This window comes from Myotis lucifugus, unplaced genomic scaffold, assembly GCF_000147115.1.
Source record: "Myotis lucifugus unplaced genomic scaffold, Myoluc2.0 scaffold_443, whole genome shotgun sequence".
In the NCBI taxonomy this organism is placed as follows: Eukaryota; Metazoa; Chordata; class Mammalia; order Chiroptera; family Vespertilionidae; genus Myotis; species Myotis lucifugus.
The window spans coordinates 334,920-357,749 of NW_005871491.1; the positions used below are offsets into that span (position 1 = coordinate 334,920).

Below are 22,830 nucleotides of genomic sequence, written 5' to 3' on the forward strand. Positions count from 1 at the left end.
GATAAGTTTCTATTGAACGAGTACAAAAAAAAACAATTTACATAAATGTTAAAGGCACGCTTTAAAATTAAATACCCATTGCATTTTGAAGTTATTTATTACATGTTCTTACAAACTAATATCTTTTTAACGTATGATACTTTGTAAAACACTGTGTAATATGAAAACACGAGAATTCTCGTGATCCGTCCGCAATGTATTAAGATCTTCCCCTAAGCCCTCTCCTAAAATCTCCACCCTATAACCCTTAGGAAGGAGGACCCATCTGGCTCTCCCTCCTGGGAGCATGCCAGCGCGTTTCCCCTCTCTCTCCCCCGCCCTCCAGGTAAGTTACTATTACCTTCCTCACTCCCAGGCTCCTAGCTCCCAGGGCCTTCCTTTACCTCTATACAGTGGTTCTCAACCTTCCTAATGCCGCTACCCTTTAATATAGTTCCTCATGTTTGGTGACCCCCAACCATAAAATTATTTTCGTTGCTACTTCATAACTGTAATTTTGCTACTGTTATGAATCATAATGTAAATATCTGATATGCAGAATATATTTTCATTGTTACAAATTGAACATAATTAAAGCATAGTGATTAATCACAAAAACAATATGTAATTATATATGTGTTTTCCAATGGTGTTAGGCGACCCCTGTGAAAGGGTCCTTCGACCCCCAAAGGGGTCATGACCCACAGGTTGAGAACCGCTGCTCTATAACTTGTTCCCTACGCCCATTTCTTCTATAAATTACTTCTACCTCTGTGACTTTATTTTTTTTAAAATATATTTTATTGATTTTAGGAAGAGGAATAGAGAGATAAAAACATTGAATCGGCTGCCTTCTGCACAACCCCCATTGGGGATTGAGCCCACAAAGGCAACTGGAGCATGTGCCCTACTGGGAATCAAACCAATTCATGGGCTGATGCTCAACCACTGAGCCACGCTGGCCAGGCCTATGAATTTATAAATAAATGTTCTCGCCCTTGGTTTGGCCTGTGGATAGAGCATCGGCCTATGGACTGAAGGGTCCCAGGTTCGATTCTGGCCAAGGGCACATGCCCAGGTTGCAGGCTTGATCCCCAATTGGGGATGTGCAGGAGGCAGCCAATCAATGATTCTCTCTCATCATTAATGTTTCTATCTATCCCTCCCTCTCCCTTCCTCTCTGAAATCAATAAAAATAAAATAAATTTTAAAAATAAATAAATGTTCTCTTACAGTTTGAGTCTTGACTCTGAACTCTTTACTAGCCAGCACTCAAGTACTGAGATTACTGAACCCAGGTCCAGGCTGACCCCACAGGTCTAACACCATGCCCACTGCCTACAACAATTTCAATTTGGTGGGTGTTGGGGGGCAGACAATTCAATCCATAACATGTGTATCCTTGCCTTGGACCACAACATTAAAACAATTTTGCTGGTGTCTTGATTTTCATTCCTCTATAACAGTAGTTCTCAACCTTGGCTGCACATTAGAATCACCTGGGAATCTTTTTAAAATCCTGATTTCTGGGCCTCATCCTCCAGAAATTCTCTTTTTTATGGGGTGGGGCCACAACATTAGTAACAAAGAAACAGAATTTCTGGAGGATGAAGCAAAGAAATCAGGATTTTAAAAAGATTTCCAGGTGATTCTAATGTGCAGCCAAGGTTGAGAACCACTGCTCTATAAATAGATCTTGAGGCAAAACTTTGAGTGCAAGTTGTTATTTGGGAAGTACAAAAACATGAGCAAAGGAATGGAGTAATGACATAAAGAAGGTTGTATGACTAAATCAGCTACCACAATGGTGACTGAGAAAAATCCCAATAATCGCATGGGGTAAATATGAGAAGCAGTATTATTTCTCCAGAGAGATGAGGCAACAAGAATATTTAAACACCATTTTTTCTGTCTGTCATTGGTTCCTATCTGCTGTCTCCTCTCTTGTTCTACCTCTCTTTCATTTTAGCCTAGACCAGTGGTTCCCACTGTGGGACACACAACCCCATAGGGGGACAATTGGATTTTTAAGGGGGGCAATTTGAGAATGAGTTATTAACAGTGAATCATATACAGTATATAAATATATATTGTGACATACTTATGCATTTCAGTTCTCTATTATATATTTTGAAACTTTATTTGCTATTTTTTATATCACTTCATATTATTATTATTATTATTATATTATTATTATCATTATTATTTTAACTATTTCTTAGTGATTTCTTCCTCAGTACTTCAACTGTCCTTTCATTCTTTCTTTTTCTTTTTCATGGATGCCGTGTTCTTTGGAAGCTTGTTCAGACCAAGTTAGTGACCTTTTAGGCTTCCTCCACGTGAATAGGAGTTCACTTTTTGAATAATAAGAATTGTATGTCACGGGGCGAGGGGGCATCAGGATTTTAAAGATGCTTATGTGGGGCATGGTCAACAAAAGGTTGGGAACCACTGGCCTAGACCAACTACCCCAGGGGAGAATTCATATACATAAATAAAGACACAAACCACCATCGTTTTCCACTTTTCATAATGCACCCTTTGAGTACTAATCTGGATTTCTACTAGTCTTCATTTGTTATAATGAGACAGTCTAGTAAGCCAAGACAAGTAGAATAGGTAAACTGAGACAGACAGTTAAAAAGCCAAGCAATCTAGTAAGTCACAAAAATCATATTTTCCCTAAACGAGGACCCTTAAGAATAAATGATTTACACTTCTCCTCCCCAACCAGAGGGTAAATAGTTCAAATCACACTACTCAGGGAGACAGCAAAAATCCAATTTGTGCCAACCACACCCGCGGACAGATGAAGTTAAGGGAATAAATCTCATTTTGGTGCATCAGCATAAAGCTGGTGGATAGTCTATCGAAATTCTCCCCTAAAACCTCCCCTGAACTCCCAGCCTTTAAAACCCTCAAGACGAAGAGCCCAGGGTGCACTCTCTCTTCTGGAAACATGCCCACGCCTTTCTTCCCACTCAGGCGTGCATCTCCTAAACATTAAGGGACCCCATAAGGCTTGCAGCAAGGGTGCAATGGGCAGCAGCAGCTCACCCCCGGCAAAGCCCCTGGAATCTGTCACCAAAGCCCCTTTTTCTTTCCTTTCCCAGAGAGCCAAACCAGCCCCAAGGAGGCTCTCTCCTATTGCTTCTTCTGTCCTAAGCCCTTCCTCCTTTCACTGTCCCCAGCTTTAATAAACATACTCTCAAAATTACCTGGACTAGAGTTGTGAAATCTTTCCTGCATGAAATCAAGAACCCACAAGAACCCAGGCTGGCCAGAGGCAGACCTGCTCCAGGCCTGGTTCCTGCCCGGTAACAATATCTAAAGTAAAAGTTAGAAACATTCATGTTAACAAGACTCTTACATCTGGCATTACAAAATCATTCATAGCCCAGCCCCACTCTAGATACTGAGCTCTGTGTTCCCAATATAGAATGTTACTCTGGAAACTATGCACTTCTATCTACATTCTTTATCTGCCACTAAGGCAGAAAAACAAACAAGCATAGCAGAAGTGAAAAAAAATGTGGAGTCTGATTGCTTATGGTATTTGACAATCTTAATTTGTATTTATGTTTTATTGGTGAACCCTTACTAACAGAATTTCCATTTTGGCTTAAAATTATTTTGGCCATGGATTGTGGCTTTTGAGGACATCTGTAAATGCCCTTTCGTTCCTAGAACATTTGGCTCCTACATGACTCCGGTAAAAATAAAACAAAATAATCAACTCCTATCAAGCGTTAAAAAGACACATCCCAAAGCACAAAGACTGAAAATTAGTAGCTACTCACAAATGTCATTTTCCAAATTATTTTAACTTGTCATGGAGATAATGATGGGGTAAAATTTCCAAATGCTCAAAGCTAGACGTGGCAACAGGAGGGAGTGTCAAATTGTGTCAATGGCTTAAGTTGGGTTAAATGAAGACAGAGAGTTGCCAGCCAGCATGGCTCAGTGGTTAAACATCGATCTATAAACCAGGAGGTCAGGGTTAGCTTCTTGGTCAGGGCACATGCCGGGGTTGGGGGCACAATCCCCAGTGTGTGGGGCGTGCAGGAGGCAGCCAATCAATGATTCTCTTTCATGGATGTTTCTTTCTTCCTCTCTGAAATAAAATAAAGACAAAATTTTTTAAAAAGTCAGAAAATCACCTATTGGGTTTGGCAAAATCAAGACATAAGTAACTTGAATGGAGGTGATTCAGTGGAATGGTGAAAAGAAAAACTTGATTAAAATCAACTGGGCAGAAAAGGGGACGTGAAAAAGTAGAAAGTAAATATTGACAACTCTTTTGAGGCTATTAACTGCTGGGGGAGCAGAAAAAATCAACAGCATTTGTACAAGGGTATAAGGTCAAGGAGGGAAATTAACAGAAGGGAAAATTGACAATGTGCACAGATACAAGTGGATTTATGGTCTTAGTGGGAAGATATTATTTTCATTTTACTGTATCTATTTTATTAATAAAATACAAGATGAGGTCATCCATGGGTGGGGAAGGAAAAGGGGAAGGATTAGAATTTGGAGATAAAAGGTGGTGTTAGTTTTCTAGGGCTGCCACAAACTGGGCCAGGTGGGGGGGGTGTGTGGGGAGGGGGGGTCCTTAAAGACAAAACAAATTTATCCTCTCTCAGTTCTGGAGGCTGGAATTCTAAAATCAGGGTGTTGACAGGCCAAACTCCCTCTGAATGCTTCAGAGAAGAATTCTTCCTTGTCTTTTCTAGCCTTTGGTGGCTCCCTGGCATTCCTGGGATCATGGTGGCATAACACTAAAACTGCCTCTGTCTTCACATAGTATTTTTTTCTGGGCCTCTGTGTTTCAAATACCTCTCTCCTTTCTCTTGTAAGGATACCCATCATTGTATATAGAGCCCACCCTCATCTTCAGAGATCCTTAACTTGGTTACATTTGTGAAGATCTTGTTTAAAAAAAAAAAAAAAAGGCCCCATTCACAGGTACCAGGGTTAAGACTTAGACATATCTTTTTGGGGGACACAATTCATCTTACTGCAAAAATGACGTAATAATCATCCAGAAAAGTTAAGAAACTGAAATAATTGAAGATGTGTAGGGGCATTATTTGGCAATGTCAAGGGCCTGTATGAACTTTTGATAATAAATTTTAAAAGGATTAATCATGCAGTTGTGTGATTTCCCTTAGCAATGTTTTGCAACTTGGGTGCAAAGATGAACTAGGTGGATAGTTAACTTAATCAAGGTTGAAATTTTGTCAGGAAGGTATAGAGAGAATGACAATAATTTTGTCAGGAAGGTATAGAGAGAATGACAATAATTTTGTCAGGAAGGTATAGAGAGAATGACAATAATATTACATGCAACTGGCTATATATTACCAAACTATAGTGTAGTATATAAAAATGTAAGGACCAGGTGAGAGAGATGCATTGTTGAAAAGTGTCAATGGGTTACAGGTCTCTATAGGTTTAAATGTAATTGAAATGGGGATTTTGAATGAGGGTGGAGAGGAAGTAGTGGTTAGTGAGTGGGAAGTTTAAAATTGAGATTTTGGAGATCAGATAGTACAAGTTAGGATTTCTCAACCCACAACAATCATCAGAGATTCTGACTTACCTGTCTGGAGTGGGAACTGGAATTGGTTTTATCCCAGGTTGATAATCACTCATCTAGAATGTGTGTGACCCTGGGCCCATCAGATATGGAAGTGCAGTGGAGGGGGAGAAAATTGATGGAGGTTAGATAAGAGGCCAGAATGCTACAAAGATCTCCCCAGCAGTAGGAGGAAATTTGAAAACCTAAAGGGATAAGGGATGATTCATGGGGGAAGAGATGGTGCAGGGGCTCATAATAGTGTGAGACTCCTTAGACCAGCAGTTTTTATGGCAAGGAGGAACACAAGCTTTGCGAAACCCTTTTCACAAAGGGTTTGGGGCCACTGGTGATTCCTAAACCCGGAAGGGTTATAATAGCCTGGGAACGTACAAATAAGAGTTGTTACAAAATACCAGTATAATGTGCTTAAACCTCTTGCTCCCTGTTTGCTATTTTTAAATGATACTCACAAAATGACTATTTTCTAGAAAATAGCTTGAAAGAGGAGCAGACTTCCTTATGTCTTGAAATTATGCCAGAAATTACCAACCAATTCAAGAGCATCTGCCTTGCAGCTCCTCCCTCAAGATGCTTAAAATCGAGGACCGGTGCCTCTAGGGAGGGAGGGCAAAGCTCATGCTAGGTTGATCATTTTGCACACAACTGCACCACCCAGTGTCAGAGGGGATGGGGTATCACTTCCAAGGCAGGATTATAGAAACACTTCAAGTAGGGCACTGACTCACACTGTCTCACAGATGGTGGGTGAGGTGGAAGTTCAACTCTCCTTCTGTCCAGCTGATAACTTTCCAGTGAGAGTGGAGCACAACTCACAACAAGGCTGTAAGATCAGCTGCCACCTGGCCTTCACATCTTGTCCTCACCACCAGGGAGAGGACAAGAGGGACAAACAGAGTGCCAAATAGCTCCATGCCCCACCTCCCACCGCCTCATTCAACCGTATTGATGCCAGGTGGGTGTCGAGGTTCAGGAGCTTTTCCCTTGAATTTGGGTTGGAGTAGGGTGGGTATTGCCAAAGAGTTTTTTCTATTATTAAACAACCTTTCTCCCAGTCCTTTGGCCAGAGGGAAACAGGGTTTTCTTGGAGCTTCAATATCTAGGCCTGTTAGTGGTTATGGGTTGGTGGCTATATGGGATATATGGGTGGTAATAAGGAAACTAGGGGAGATCACCCCCATGGTATTCTTTAAGTCCTGAGGTCCTAGGCAACCCACTTCTTTCTGTCACCTTTTAGGGACTGTGTGTGCCTGTTGTGTTATGTCCGGGGTTTTTTGTTTTTGTTGTAAAGGGAAGAAGTTCAGATAAATGGGGCTACTGCATCTTGTCAGAACTGGAAGAATCAGATTTTTAATTTTGATCAATCTCCCTCACTGTTTTGAATGTTGATTTCCCCTAACAACACCTCTTTCGGGTAAGAATGTCTGTCATAAGCTACTCAAGGTCAAGGGCTTCATTATAAAATTTTCTGTTACTATTTGTGGTCAATATAGTCAGAATGTCACTTAGGAATGCATCCTTACAAAGGAAAAGGTGTCCTATTTTTGTCTAGGAGGTACTATTGAATACTTTGAATGTTTTACATAGCACATAATCACATTCTATTTATGTTAAATACCTTTGTGACAATAACCAGTTGAATGGACTCTGCAGATGAAATTCCCCCTCCCCCAATACAGTGTTGCTCCTTCCAATAGTGGCTATTTTTTTTTTCATATCTCATCACAGTCATGCTTGATTAAATAAAGCAGAGACACATGCATGTGCAAAAATCATGTACTTCAGTTCCTCCTTGTTGGATGAAGTGAGGATTTTGATTGGTCTTGTGCAGATGGTCTTGAGTGCACCCCCATTCATTAAAAGTTCTTTGATTTTTAAGGACTTAAATCATTTCCAGGTTTTTCTTAAAGTAAAACTGTTCAAAAGGTAACATAGTTGATGTTTAATAGGCACAATAATAAAATAATGCCTTATATTGATACAATCCTTTATATTTATAAAATATTTTCTCATAGCCTTTCATTTTGACCTCTTCAACGGATTTGAAAGATAAACATATAGCAGGCTTTTCTATTTGCATTTTTCAAATGAGGAGACAGAATCTCAGTGAGGTTTAATGATTTGTCTGAATTCCACATCAAGTAAGTTATGACACCAGGAAATGAACAAGGACTTCTAAGGCCATGATGTGATTGATTGATCACTTGAATGAAAAACTATCTTTTTTTTTTCCAATCCTCACCCAAGGATATTTTTTCCATTGATTTTTTTAGAGAAAATGGAAGGGAGTGGGAAAGACACACAGAGAGAGAAACATCGTTGTGACAGAGACACATCGATTGGTAGCTTCCTGCAAGGATATCACCTGAAACTGATGTATTTGTCCTTGACTGGAATTGAACCCGGGTCCCTTCATTCTGCAGGCTGACGCTCTAACCATTGAGCAACTAGGTAGGGCTTATTGATTTTTAGAGAGAGAAGAAGGGAGAGAGAGAGAGAGAGAGAGAGAGAGAGAGAGAGAAGGAAGGAAGGAAGGAAGGAAGGAAGGAAGGAAGGAAGGAAGGAAGGAAGGAAGGAAGGAAGGAAGAAAGATTGTTGTGAGAGATAAACATGGATCAGTTGCCTCCTGTATTTTCCTGACCGGGGACCGAATCCGAAACCCTTTTAGTGTACAGGACCGAAACTACAGATGCTCCAGCCAACTGAGCCACCAGGCCAGGGCAAGAAAGACTATATTTGCACATGAGTAAACTCATGCTTTGTTTTACATGAAAAGCAAAGCCCCTCCTCCATCTCTAACAATCTGTCTTTCATCATCCTCCCTTGTGTTTCACATGACTGAGTTTGCTGCTAAGGGAATCATCAGAGTATTATTCCAAATGGAGAAAAATCAGATAAAACCCAGTGTTCCTGGCTCCAGCCTGTGTGATTATGAACACAATACTGTACTTACAGTAGGATGCCAGACTGAATAGACGCTGCTGCCTTTGAAAGGATGAACATTCATTCTGACCTAATCACTATCTAACGCTGGGTACAATTATCTTTCTCCAAGTGGCATGTTATTATTTGACACCTTAATTGTTGTGTCATTTCTTTCTGAAAGGCATGCAGGGTGTCTAATACAAACCAGAGCTTCATGAATTATCCATGTCACCGTGCTGCAGCACTGACTTACCTTTTCCAAAATAAAATCAACCCAATCTCGTTGCCTGTTTCCAATTACCAGGGGCAGATCTGTGCTGCCCTGAAACCCCAAGAGCTTTCTTTCTGTGCCATGGCATTTCTTATAAATATCAGCAATGGTTCGCTCATTCACTACAGTAATGGAAGCTTTCCTCTTCTTAGGCAAACGACAGTCCTATCTTGAAGAAAGACCAGAACATTCTTTATGACAGATTTTTTCCCAGGAAGCACTGCACAAGAGTGATAGGTCTCCTTTCTCCATGTCCATTCAACCTTGGTTCCTTTTCACTCTTTTCCAGGAAGGGTTCTCTGTAGAGAGGACTGTTTCTCAAACAGAAAGACCCCAGAAAGATCCGAACATTCAAGTCTGGATAACCTTCCATTGCTGCAGCTGCCATTTGGTAGCCTTCAAGCCGATGGGCTGGGGGTCCCGGGTTTGCCTCTGGGCCTGTCATCTGTTGTGTTGTTAGACTGCTGATGGGCTGTCTCTGCTTGCCTCGCAAGCCTGCATTTCCCTCTTCCAACTTCGGATGCCACTAGATGATGAAAATCATGCAGCCACACAGCCCTTCATCCTCCTCCAGATCCCAGGGGTTGAGTCAGTCTCCAAGTAGAAAATACCACCTTCCCATCATCTTGCCAAACACATTGGGTGTACATACTCCATGGCACATCACCATTAAAAAAATCAGAATTAAAATGCATTTGATGTTCATACTTTGCTGCTAGTTAATGCCATGCCAACCCTAAAGACTCATCTCATCTCCCCTTTCGGTTTTAATTGGGATCTTTTCTGTTGCTTTCATTTCGGTTTGCACCTGACTGACATATACTGCTGTTGATTACCAGAGTTGTTTGGGTGCATTAGAGGTATGATCAATTAAACATGATATGTATTACTGCATCCATCTTTGGCTGCTTCATGGTACATTATAATTTGGGAAGGGACTATTAAAATAAAATATTAAAGAATAAGCAGAAACAGCCCACTGTTAACATGTCCGATGGCAAGAGAAAATTACAGGTTTCATTGTATATGCGGCACCATCTGCCTCTTCTCCGAGGCTGAGCCCTCGGCTTTCCCGGGGGAAATAGCTGTGGATAAGTTATTCAATTAGAACAGCATTATTGGCCAGCGACCTTGGAGAATTGGGTTGATGATGTTGTGATTATCCTGCTCTACATTCCTTCATGTCTCCGGCAGGCTGCAGTGCACGGCAACTTCCTGAAGTGTTCGCTGAGCCCTACAGTAGAGGTGAACAATTGGAATGAAGAATGTCAAAGATTCCTGAAAGAAAATCAATTGTGAATGAACTTTTCTTGTTTAGCCACAGCTTCAATATTCTGAGTCATACTCTCTGTTTGTAGACTTTCATTGAATTAAGTGATAGAAATGGCAGTAGGGAGGAAAGTGAATTTCATGATATGCATTTAACCTGTGGCACTGCACAAAATAATTCTTCATGTAAGATTACAAGGTAGAAAAATACTCAGGCTTCCTCAAATATGATATTAATCTTAGGGATGGGGAAATCTCACAGGGGCATAATGCTTTTTTAATAAAGACTTTAGCTGTCCTTCAAAAACATTTGTATCATAAAAAGTGATAATTATTTATGAATCACTCTCTCCCAGGAGGTCAGAGCCCTTTACAGATCATGCCATTTAACCAGTTTCCTAAATGCGACATTGTTTGGGTTGCTGGGACCATCATTGTTATATTTCAATCCTGTAGTTCACAACAATCAGGCGATCCAAGAGTGTTCCTTTTGTCTCATCCATATAATATTATATATATTGTAATTTTTAAAAAATTATAAGTGCCTGTTGAAGAAAATTGCAAATACAGAAAAATACTTAAAAATTAAAATCTAAAATCATTTATTTTCACACCTCTCATAAATGTATAAGTATAAATATAGATAGATATAGATAGATATAGATATAGATATAGATATAGATATAGATATATGCTCTGGTATATCAAATATTTGCACCCTGTGGTCAGTTTGGGCAATCTTCTAGGATTGCTAATTCAGCAGGAACCCAAACTTGCCCCTCATTGCTGGTTCAGATGTTGATGGCTCTGGAAGGTGGCTGTCTGTATTTCAGCTTTCAGACAGTAGGGGGAGTGAGGGCCTGAGCTGGGGGGGGAGCGCTGGGGGGGCAATGGGAGGATAAGGACACATATGTAATACGTTAATCAATAAAGAAAATAAATAATTTTAAAAAATTATAAGCTTATAGTCTTTGCCCTTTTTTGACAAGCTGTTATTTCAAGTTACTCATTTTTTATTACCTATACATATATATTAGAACATTAACTCTTTGTTGCAAAAATGTTTTTCCCCAGTATTTCATTCATTTTAATTTAGTTTATGATATTTTTTATTGCAAAACTATTATTGGCAGGTAGTCAGATTTATTTTTTCATCTGTATTGTTTTTCACTCCCTTTGTACGTAGAAGTCTTTCTTCACTTGAGAAAAGTTAAATATTTACTTCTATTTTCTTGTTTTAAAAGTTGAAAGTTATTTACTTTTAAATAATTAATACATCAGATATGTATGTTTATATGTAGGTAGCTAGATAGGTAGGTAAGTAGGCATTGAGAATTGAATGGTCTCAAATAAATGTATCCATAAAGACAAGTTATGTTATGAAAAGTCCTAACATCTCAGTGGCTAAACGTATTTTTCTTGCTCATATGAAGTCCATGTGAGTCCTAGGACCTCTTGGACAGATGTCCTACACATAGTAAGCTCAGTTTCCAGAGTGCTTTAATCTTATGGCACCTCTATCTCAACCCAAAGCTTTGGGTTTACTGTGGAAGGGAAAGCAAGGAGGATGGTGTTCCAGCTCCTAAGTGCTAGGGGCCTGGAAGGTATGTTTCACTACCCAATAGATAGAGCCCTCCTGCAGACCCATCATCTAGCCCTGCCCACTGCATAGAGGAGTGAAAAATGAGAAAGACTGGAAATATTGACAAAGATCTGTAAGATATGCCACAGTCTACCCTTTTGGTATCCAGATATTCAGTTTATTCTCCTTCCTGCACAGCTTTTACAATTATACCTACCTCCTAAGAGTTAACACAAATGTCTCCTTCAGTCATCACATTGAGCACAAAGTCCAGAATTTCTGGATGACATACAGTGTGCCGGGCCAGCTCAGCCAAGGGTTCAGTGAGCCTGAGGGGGTGCGGCAAAGGATGGAGAAAAAACAGACAAAGAGAATAAGGTGTGTCTATCAGCTGTGGGCAAACTACGGCCCGCAGGCCAGATCCGGCCCGTTTGAAATGAATAAAACTAAAAAAAAAAAAAAAAAAGACCGTACCCTTTTATGTAATGATGTTTACTTTGAATTTATATTAGTTCACACAAACACTCCATCCATGCTTTTGTTCCGGCCCTCCGGTCCAGTTTAAGAACCCATTGTGGCCCTTGAGTCAAAAAGTTTGCCCACCCCTGACTAGGGAGTGCCATAAAGTCAAGCCTAATTATGCTAAGAGGGTTGTGCCCTATAAGCTGGGACTTGTTTGTGGCTTTGCCAACAGGTCAGTCCGAGGCTTAACCCTATAGCCGAGATACAATACAGTAAGCAGTCTTTATATCAAATCCATTGGTAGCTCTGCAAGCCTATCTACTAAAACAAAAAGTTATCTGGCACCCATACATCCAATGGTGGAAGAGGGAAACAGAAGTCTCTGGTCCTGAGAAATTCTGAATTTCTCCTGTGAAGACATTGAGCCCCTTACCTTGATTAGACCCTGTCTGCTCTCTGGGAGGACCTAACATGGTTCCAGTTTTCTGTGACTCCTGGCTCCACCCTGAAGATTCTTTCCCTTTCTCGTATACTTCTTGGACTCATTTAAAATGGGTCCTAGAAGAATTTGCAGCTTTCTAAGCTCACTTCCTTCTCAGGGCCCAAGAGTGTCTTTAGAGCTTTAATGGTCTTAACACCTTTAGACCAGGCTCACAGTTCCTTTAGCAATACACTTCTTCTAAAACATGTGTGTTTCTAACCTATTTGATTCCATGTGTCAGTAATTACTGCTACAATTCTTTACCCAACATAGTTCTCAGACGCACTGCCTTTCCTCCCATTCTTACCCTCTTACCTCTCCCAATTCCAGGAAGGTGTGAGTCTTTCTGGATTTGATGTGAGAGTTGAACTCTTAAACTCCTTTACCTGAGTATTTTATCCAGTGGAAAAGATTGCTGGGCCTCAGGTCCTCAGTTTGATTTTTGCCCTGAGGTATTTTATTCCACGAAAGGTTTGCAACTGGAAGAGTGAAGGCCAAATTCTTAATCTGATTTTGTTTGTGTTTCCATAAGTAGACTCAATTTTAAAGTCTTTTTGCATTTTATCTCTTACTGTTAGGGTCAAGAAACAATTACTTTTTCTACTTATGCAAGACCCTAAATGTCTGAACTTCCTATTTTCTTTCATTCTTGCTTAAAAGCAGGCAGATTCTTTTCTGAGCTGTTTTGCTTGTAATTCCTTACCAAGTATAACCCATAGCAACCAACACCCGTTACCTTCTGGTTTGCAAATTATCTCACTGGAAGTACGCTTTCATCAGACACACTCTCTGCTTCTCACATTATCGGAAGTGATGACCTTACCAAATGTGTTACAGCTGCAAACATGGGTCTTCATCTTTAGAGACACAGGTATCTACAACAGAGGAAAGACCATGAAATCATTCACTGGTTTCTAATTGATTTTTCTTAGTCCATGGGTCAGAAGTAAACATGTGGACCTGAGAACACAGTACTTTGTGTTCCCACAGGGAGGGGTAGTACTGCAAAAAATTAGTAATTTTAGAAAAGTCTGTGCCAATGAAACTTTGTGTGTTTTTTTAACTTATCTTTATTGTTGAAAGTATTATAGCTGTCCCTCTTTTTCCCTCATTGACTCTCTCTACTCCAGTGCTGCCCCCTTCCCCAGGCTTTTACCACCCTAATGTCTGTGTCCATGGGTTATGCATATATGCATATAAATTCTTTGGTTAAACTCTTCCTATCTCTTGTGGAGCTTTGTTCCAAAGGACCAATTTTTCCAGATAATTTTTTGGATCATATATCCCTTCTCCCATTGGTCCTTTTATAAATGAAATATTTCAGACATAATCTGAGTTACTATAACAAATCAACAAACACTTGTGAATGCCTGCTGTCTAGTACAAGAAATAAAACTTTTATTATATATTCAGGTATTTTGACATTTAAAACCCGTGTACTGTGTATTCATGCATTTTGGCACTTTAAACAATTTATTAGACATTTTAAAACAAACACTAGTACAGAGCAAATAATCAATGAACCTATCTACTTATCAACCAGTTTCAATAATTATCAACATTTGTCTATTTTGTTTGCCCTATTCCAGTGATGGCGAACCTTTTGAGCTCGGCATGTCAGCATTTTAAAAAACCCTAACTTAACTCTGGTGCCGTGTCACATATAGAAATTTTTTGATATTTGCAACCATAGTAAAACAAAGATTTATATTTTTGATATTTATTTTATATATTTAAATTCCATTTAACAAATAAAAATCAACCAAAAAAATGAGTTCGTGTGTCACCTCTGACACGCGTATCATAGGTTCACCATCACTACCCTATTCTCTCCCATGAATTTTGTTAGATATTGCCAAATTTCCCTCCCTGTGTCATGTATCTTTCTGCATTTGCAGCAGCAATATATGAGCATGGCAGTTTTCCCACAGCCTTTCCAAGAGAATATGTGTCAAAAGTTTGGATTTTTGCCAATATAATATTTTTAAATGGTAACTTGGTATTATTTTAATCTGTACTTTTCTTTTTATGAGGAACTTTGACCATAATTTCATATGGTTAAAAGACAGTGATATTTATTTTACTGTAAATTGTTAATTTCTCTAGCTCAGTTTTTCATAGAGTTGGTGCTTTTCTTATATATATTTTTAGAAACTCCTTATGTACCAGCAATATTAACATATTGTATGTGATATAAGTTGCAAATATTTTCCCAAGTACTGTATATTATTGCTTCTTATTTTGCTTATTTTTCCTTTGTCTTGTATTTTTAAAATTTTACCCAATGAAATCTATTTTTCCTTTATCTCTGTATTTTGTGCGAGCAAGCAGGGCCCTAAACGCTTCACACACAGAGGGCAATGGGGAGGGGGGGGCAGCAAGCGGGTGGGAACGGAAAATGTCTCGGTCCTTCCCCCCGGCAGGCACGCTCCAACTGCCTGATGGGGAATGGGGAGCCAGGGGCAGGGTTGGCTTCTGGCAGCCAGGGAAGATTGACCCTGATTGCAGAGCAGGCCTAGGGACCCTACCCATGCATGAATTTCGTGCGCTGGGCCTCTAGTTTTTCCATAAAGACCTCTACTTCTATTGCATTAGCTACATCTGGAAAACATGGCCACCCTTAGCTTCAAGGCAGTCTAAGGGAGGAGTATTTTAAATGTAACATACTGTTCCCGCTAAAACTTAGGGTAATGAGTAAGGGAAAAATAGTGGGTGGGCAATTAGAAGTATCTGCCTCAATTATTTGTATAAAATCTCTCTATAATATTAAAAAGGACATAACTATAAATTCTAAAAATGTTGGACCAAAAACCTGCTTGCTTTTTCTATATGTTGGACTAAAAAGATATATTTATCCACTCAAGAATCATTACTATACCAATGGAATAGCATAGAGAACCCAGACATTGACCCAAACAACTATGCTCAATTAATATTTGACAAAGGAGGCAAGAACATGCAATGGAATCAAGACAGTCTTTTCAATAAATGGTGTTAGGAAAATTGAACAGATACATGCAAAAAAATGAAACTAGACCACCAACTTACACCATACACACACACACACACACACAAAAAAACAACACTTCAAAATGGATAAAGGACTTAAATGTAAGACGAGAAACCATAAAAATCTTAGAGGAATCCACAGGCAGCAAAATCTCAGACCTATGCCAAAGCAATATCTTCACCAACACAGCTCCTGGGGCAATGGAAACTAAAGAGAAAATAAACAAATGGGACTACATCAAAATAAAAAGCTTCTGCACAGCAAAGGAAATCATCAATAAAACAACAAGAAAGCCCACTGCATAGGAGAACATATTTGCCAACGTTATCACAGATAAGGATTTAATCTCCAACATTTACAGAGAACTCGTACAATTTAACAAAAGGAAGATAAACAACCCAATCAAAGAATGGGCAATGGATCTAAATAGATTGTTTTGAAAGAGGACATAAGAAAGGCCAAGAGACATATGAAAACATGCTCAGTCACTAATCATCCGAGAGATGCAAATCAAAACGACAATGAGGTATCATCTCTCACCTGTCAGAAAGGCTAACTTCAACAAATCAACAAATGACAAGTGCTGGTGAGGAGGCAGAGAAAAAGGAACCCTCGTGCACTGCTAGTGGGAATGCAGACTGGTGCAGCCACTGTGGAGATCACTATGCAATTTCCTCAAAAAACTAAAAATGGAACTCCCATTTGACCCAGTGATCCCACTTCTAGGAATATATCCCAAGAAACCAGAAACACCAATCAGAAAGGATATATGCACCCCTATGTTCATAGCAGCATAATTTACAGTAGCTAAGAATTGTAAATAGCCTAAGTGCCCATCATCAGATAAGTGGATTAAAAAATGATTGTACATCTACACAATGGAATACTATGCGGTGGTAAAAAAGATGGAATTCTTACCTTTTGCAACTGCATGAATGGAACTGCAGAGCATTATGCTAAGTGAAATAAGCCAGTCAGAGAAAGATAAATACCACATGATCTCACTCATTTGTGGAAAATAATGAACAACATAAACTGATGAACAAAAACAGATCCAGAGACAGAGAAGCATCCATCAGACCATCAAACCTCAGAGGGAAGGTAGGGAGGGTCGGAGTAGGAGAGATCAATGGAAGGACTTGTATGTGTGCCTAATAGCCTAACCAATGGACACTGACACCAGGGGTTGAGGGCATGAGTGGCGGGGCTGTGGGGGACAATGGGGGGATAAGGACACCTATGTAATACCTTAACCAATAAAGAAGAAAAAAAGAATCATTACTATAGCCACATCTACTGCGAGATGAAGACCATTCTCAGCCAGCACAGGTGTCAACATTACTCTGAAGGGACATAGAGTTGCTGTGAAGGGGCCCAGAGACACTGTGAAGAGGAACTTCAGTGACATCAATGCAGAACTCAGTCTCCTTGGATAGAAAAAGAGACTCTGGCTTGACAAATGGTGGGGAAAGAGAAAGGAAATAGCTACTGTTGGCACTATCTGCAGTCATGGACAGAACATGATCAAGGGTGTTACACTGGGCTTCTGTTACAAGATGAATTCTATGTATGCTCACTTCCCCATAAAGTTTCTTATTCAGGAGAATGGTTCTCTTATTGAAATCAGAAATTTCTTGGGTGAAAAACACATCTACAGGGTTCAGATGAGGTCAGGCGTTGCTTGTTCAGCATCCCAAGCCCAGAAAGATGAGTTGATTCTTGAAGGAAACCACATTGAACTTGTATCAAATTCAACTGCTTTGATTCAGCAAGCCACACCAGTTAAAAACAAGGATATCAGAAAAATTTGGGGTAGCATCTATGTTTCTGAAAAAGGAACAGTTCAGCAGGCTGATAAGATCTAAGTTGTCCAGCTATAGAAACAGCAAGATGCCGAATGATTCCTCAGACTATTTCCAATATTTTAAAGATGCAATAAAAGCCATGTATTAACAAAAAAAAAAAAAAGAAAAGAACCACTATACATATATTCTCACTAGGTACTGTAAGATGTTAAAGAAACAAATGAGACACAAACCTGCCCTCAGGGAGCTTACAATCTGGTAGGCAAGAAAGACAGGTTTTGTTTTTTTTGTGTGTGTGTGTTTTTTTAAGTTGTGAAAATGGTGAAGGAAATCAGAATATGTTGCTCCAAATATGCCTTTGACATAAAAATTATTTTGAGCTGAAGGCAATTAAAATGCAGCAAACACAGAAAAAGCTTCCCCTTTTCTGCCCAAAGGCAGAATATAAACTCACCGCTTACCGAAGACAGAAAGGCTTTTATCAGCCTAGAGATGACACCAGAGGAATTGGCAAAATTTCTTACTCCACTAGTTTCCTCCCTTATGTTTACCTCCCCACAGGGTGCCACCCTTGGAATCTAGGACGGCTTTCCTTTGTCCTGTCATTTCTCTGCAAAGGTGTTGTTCTTTGTTGAAGATGTTATATAAGCTGAATTCTAAGCTGCCATTTTGAGTTACTTTGTTTAGGTTTCTCCTGGGTGATGTGTGCTGAATGTTAATAACTGTTTTGTGGTTGTTGTTTTTTCCTCTTGTTCATCTGTCTTGTTGTTAAAGAGTCCCAGCTGAAAACCTAAAGTGGGTAAAGGTAGTTTTGCACAGTGGCTAGCAGCATCAACAGAAAAAGTGATGAATTTTACCGGGGGAGGTTGGAAAAGGGAGCTTCAGGAATGACTTCATGCCAGAGTTAGTCATTGAACAATGTCTGGAAAGGATGTAGGCATCAGCTAGGCCAGATAGATTGCCTGGGGTGATATGGAGGAACTAGGACATTTCCACAAGTTTAAGCAAAATCACATAGTAATCAAAGGGTTTAGTATCTTCATGGCACAACAGGACTCAACCAAACACTCTTTTGTTGCACAAAGCTAAGAGGGAATATCAAAATTAAACTCAAGTGGAAAGGAAAATCATCAATTACCAGAGAAAACCTTCAAAACAAAATGATATTAATTGTCTAAAGAGAAAGCCCCAGTAAAAGTTAGATTATGCTCTCCTGAGAGTTTAAATAAAAATGGCAATTTTGTTTTCCTGGACCTTAGCAACACAATAGAGCTGCATTAGCATGTAATAGAGGGTTTCCAGCCCTGTTAGCCTGGGGGTTAAAGTAGAATCTGTAATTCCATACTTCATCTCTCCCAACTATATTGCAAGATCCATCACTTCCTCTGGCTCCAAGGGCAGGAATGTCTCCATGGAGTATCTCGGCATCTTTATTACTCAATACTTTCATTTTCTTGGTCCCACATTTTTATAGTAGCTAGACCCTGGGAGACAGTTCCTAGTGAAATCAAAACTTCCATGCAATGTGGATGCCACTGCTGATAAGTGAATCCTTGGAATATCTGGCTAATTGCTCCTCTTGTTCTCTCTGCACAACCAGATATTTCCCATTTTGCCATTGGAACGACCAAGCACCATTGTCAAAATAGCCTGCCTTCATCATCTCTGTTACTAGAAAATGTAATCTATTGATCAATCTAATTTGCCTTTTTAAAAATTAGTCAGAGCTTTGGTAGGAAACAGAACTTATCCTTGAAGTTTCAAATAAAGAGACTAACAAATAGACTATGACTTACAGAAGGGGTGAGTGGGATTAAAAGAACATAAGAAATGTTGAGGCTTCCAGAGACTAGCAACAGTGGGAAGCCATTGTCTTCACTGGGGCAGGAAGGATACAGTCAAGTAAAAGCATTTCTTGAGATCAGTGAGAAAGGCCACTTAGCAGAGCCCCAAGGGCAGTAGCTCTAAGTGTAGAAGGACACAGCTATTGCCAGAGACCGGGCACCAAGGAAGGGAGAGGGCACAAATGTTTTGATTTTCTTCTCTCCCTTTCCTCTTGAAACGTGGGGTTTGGGGTGCAGACTTCTTCTTGTGGGTCCATGTCCCACGAAGTTGAAGAATAAATTTGTGGATTAACAGATCCTATCTAATAATAGACAAACAGGGTAATTGACCGTACCTTCACTATGTCTCCCATTGGCTAATCAGCATGATATGCAAATTAACCACCTACAAAGATGGCGGTTAACTTGCATACGTAGGCGCCCAGCAGCTATTGGCTATCGGAGTCTGCAATCAGAGCTGAGAGGTCCCCTGCCCAGGCCTGACACCTCAGTCAGAAGCGTTAGGCCTGGGCATGGGCAGAGCCGGGATGGTGGGGAGCAGGGGGGGGAGCCAGCAATGGTGGGGAGCAGGAGCAGAGTCGGCGATCATGGGGAGCTGGGGGTCCCCTGCCCAGGCCTAATGCCTCGGTCAGAGGCGTTAGGCCTAGGCAGGGGCAGAGCGGGAGATCGCGGAGAGCTGGGGGTCCCCTGCCCAGGCCTAATGCCTTGGCCACAGGCGTTAGGCCTGGGCAGGAGCATAGCAGGAGATCGAAGAGAGCTGTGGGTTCCCTGCCCAGGCCTAATGCCTCGGTGAGAGGCATTAGGCCTGGGCAGGGGCGGAGCCGGAAATCACAGGGAGCAGGGGCCGAGTTGGCAATCATGGGGAGCTGGGGTGTCCCCTGCCCAGGCCTAATGCCTCAGCCAGAGGCATTAGGTCTGGGCAGGGGCGGAGCCAGCAATTGCTGTGAGCAGGGAGGGAGCTGGCCATGGTGGGGAGCAGGGGCAGAGCCAGCGATCATGGGGAACAGGGGCTGAGCCCACGATTGAGGGAGCTGGAGGTCCCCTGCCCAGGGCTAATGACTCGGCCACAGGCGTTAGGCCTGGGCAGGGGCCAAGCGGGCAATTGGTGTGAACTACAGAAGAAACACCTTTTCTGACTGCTCATTGGCTTAGCTCCCTGTATGCCACTGGTAATATTCTTAGTAACTTGGGTAATAAGAATCCAAATAGGTAATCTAGCGTTTTTTACCACACTCCTGGAGAAAAAAAGGAAGGTCCACTGCTGGAGGGTTAATAAATGTCATATCCTGTCCTAGCTGGTTTTGCTCAGTGTATAATGCCTCGGCCTGCCCACTGCTGGGTCTTGGTTCAATTCTGACTAAGGGCATGTACCTAGGTTGCAGGCTCCTCCCTGGCCTGGGCCCAGGTCAGGGCTCATGCAGGAGGCAACCAATCAAAGTGTTCCTCTCACTTTGATGTTTCTCTCTGTCTTTCCCTTTTTCTTCCACATTCTCTAAAAATCAATGGAAACATATCCTCAGGTGAGGAAGAAGAAAGAAAGAAAGAAAGAAAGAAAGAAAGAAAGAAAGAAAGAAAGAAAGAAAGAAAGAAAGAAAGAAAGAAAGAAAGATCATATCCTATGAAAGACACTTCTTGAAAATGCCTAAAGAAAGTTGTCATTTTTTCATGGTAAAGGGACTGGAGTCCATGTTGATGAAAACACCTTGGTGGCTGCGGTGACTGGCAGTGGCTGCAACAGCGGGGTGATGGGGCTGGTGCCTTCTCCTGATCAGCCTGGTTGCCTCCCACAAAGGGTGGTCAAACTGTGGCTTAGGCCTGCTCCCCAAGGGGAGCAGGGAGCAGGGAGTAGGACATCCCCTGAGGGCTCCCAATATGTGATAGGGGGCAAGCTGGGCAGAGGGAACCCCTTCCAGTGCACAAATTTTTGTGCACTGGCCTCTAGTTTCTTTATAAAATGTAGAAGTTTATATTGGAAAGAGATAAAAAAAACTTCATCTAGGCAGGGGGGTCCCAAATGGGAAAGGCCTGCTCACTCTCTCTCTATCTCTAATGGGAAAAAAAAATCCAAATAATCTGAATCTATTGAGTCCCTTTGTCTCCGGTTTATAAAAGCTATAGGTCTTTGTCCAAACATGATCTTTTCTAATTGGTCCCTTTCCTTAATTTGGGGACCCCCGTGCTTTCCTCATTGGTCATTCTGCTACATAGTATTAGTTTCAAAGCTCAAAGCAACATTCCTCTATCCTGGGTGAATATATGTTTCCTTCTTCCCGATATCCTGTGACTTTTCTTTATCCTCTGTGTATGCCTTCCTCCCCCCCTTATCCTGTGGCATTTCTCTATCCTCTGTACAAGTAAGGTAAGCATTTTGGGGTCTCCGAGACCCCATCTATGCATTCCTTTCCCATGGACCCTCTCTCAGTTGTCCTGGCAGGAGATGTTTTATTACCCCTTATGGCTCTCCCAGCTGCTTCAGGGCTACTTTTAATTGCTCAAGCCAGAGATACCTCTGTCCTTGGTTTATGGCTATTTTAATTGCTCAGGTCAGAAATGCCTCCATCCTTCCTGGACCCCTTCCCCCCACTTCATGTCTGCCTAATTAAGCTAGCTAGCTAACCCTTATCATCATCTTATATTGGTTTCTCCCAGTGGCCAACCTTAATTAAAAAACAGGTGGCCCTAGCCGGTTTTGCTCAGTGGATAGAGTGTCAGCCCTCAGATTGAAGGTCCCGGGTTTGATTTTGGTCAAGGGCACATACCTTGGTTGCAGGCTTGATCCCCGACCCTGATGGGAGAGGGTGTGGGAGGCAGCTAATCGATGTGTCTCTCTCACATCTATGTTTCTCTTTCTGTCTTTCCCCCTTCCTTTCACTCTCTCTAAAAATCAATGGAAAAATATTCTCGGGTAAGGATTAACAAAAACAAAACAAAACAAAAACAGGTATGCAACCCTTATGCACAGAGCAGGGAAGGGAGGAAAGCAGACAAATACAAAATATCCAGAAAATCACTCTGCTTGTTTTTTACATGGACAACACTGATTTTTTTTTTCCAGAAAACTCTAACTACCAGGTAGCAAATTACCTGTTGACTTCTGGTTAGGATCAGATCTCCTGGTACTTGTTCATTGAAATGATAGGAGGTATCCAGTAACATTAACTATAACATTTTTAAAGACTTTTTTTGTAAACCTGGATGTGAATTATGACTCCACTAATTAGCATCAAGTTACTTTGCATCTATGAACAATTTTCCCATTTAACAAATAGGACAAATTCATAGAATTATTAGGAAAAATATAAATAAATCATGACTATTAAGCAATTATCCTAGTGACTAGCATGTTGTAAGCACTTTGTAAATGTTAGCTGAGTTGGCTATTTTAACCATGTAGTATTGGATATAGTAATAATACCTATATTATAATAGTGTGAAAATTAAGTGAAGGCCAAAAGCCATTATTATTGTTACTAGAGGCCCGGTGCACAAAAATTTGTGCACTCGGGGGAGGGGTCCCTCAGCCAGGCCTGTGCCCTCTCGTCATCTGGGACTCCTCGGGGGATATCCACCTGCTGTCTTAGGCCCGCTCCCCGGGGGATTGGG

At 40.9% G+C, this 22,830-nt stretch overlaps 1 pseudogene; it reads left to right on the forward strand.

Annotated features, from left to right (window-relative positions):
• LOC102423033 overlaps positions 1 to 17,443 on the forward strand; it is a 37,382-nt pseudogene extending 19,939 nt beyond the window's left edge.
• The last annotated feature ends 5,387 nt before the right edge of the window (positions 17,444 to 22,830 follow it).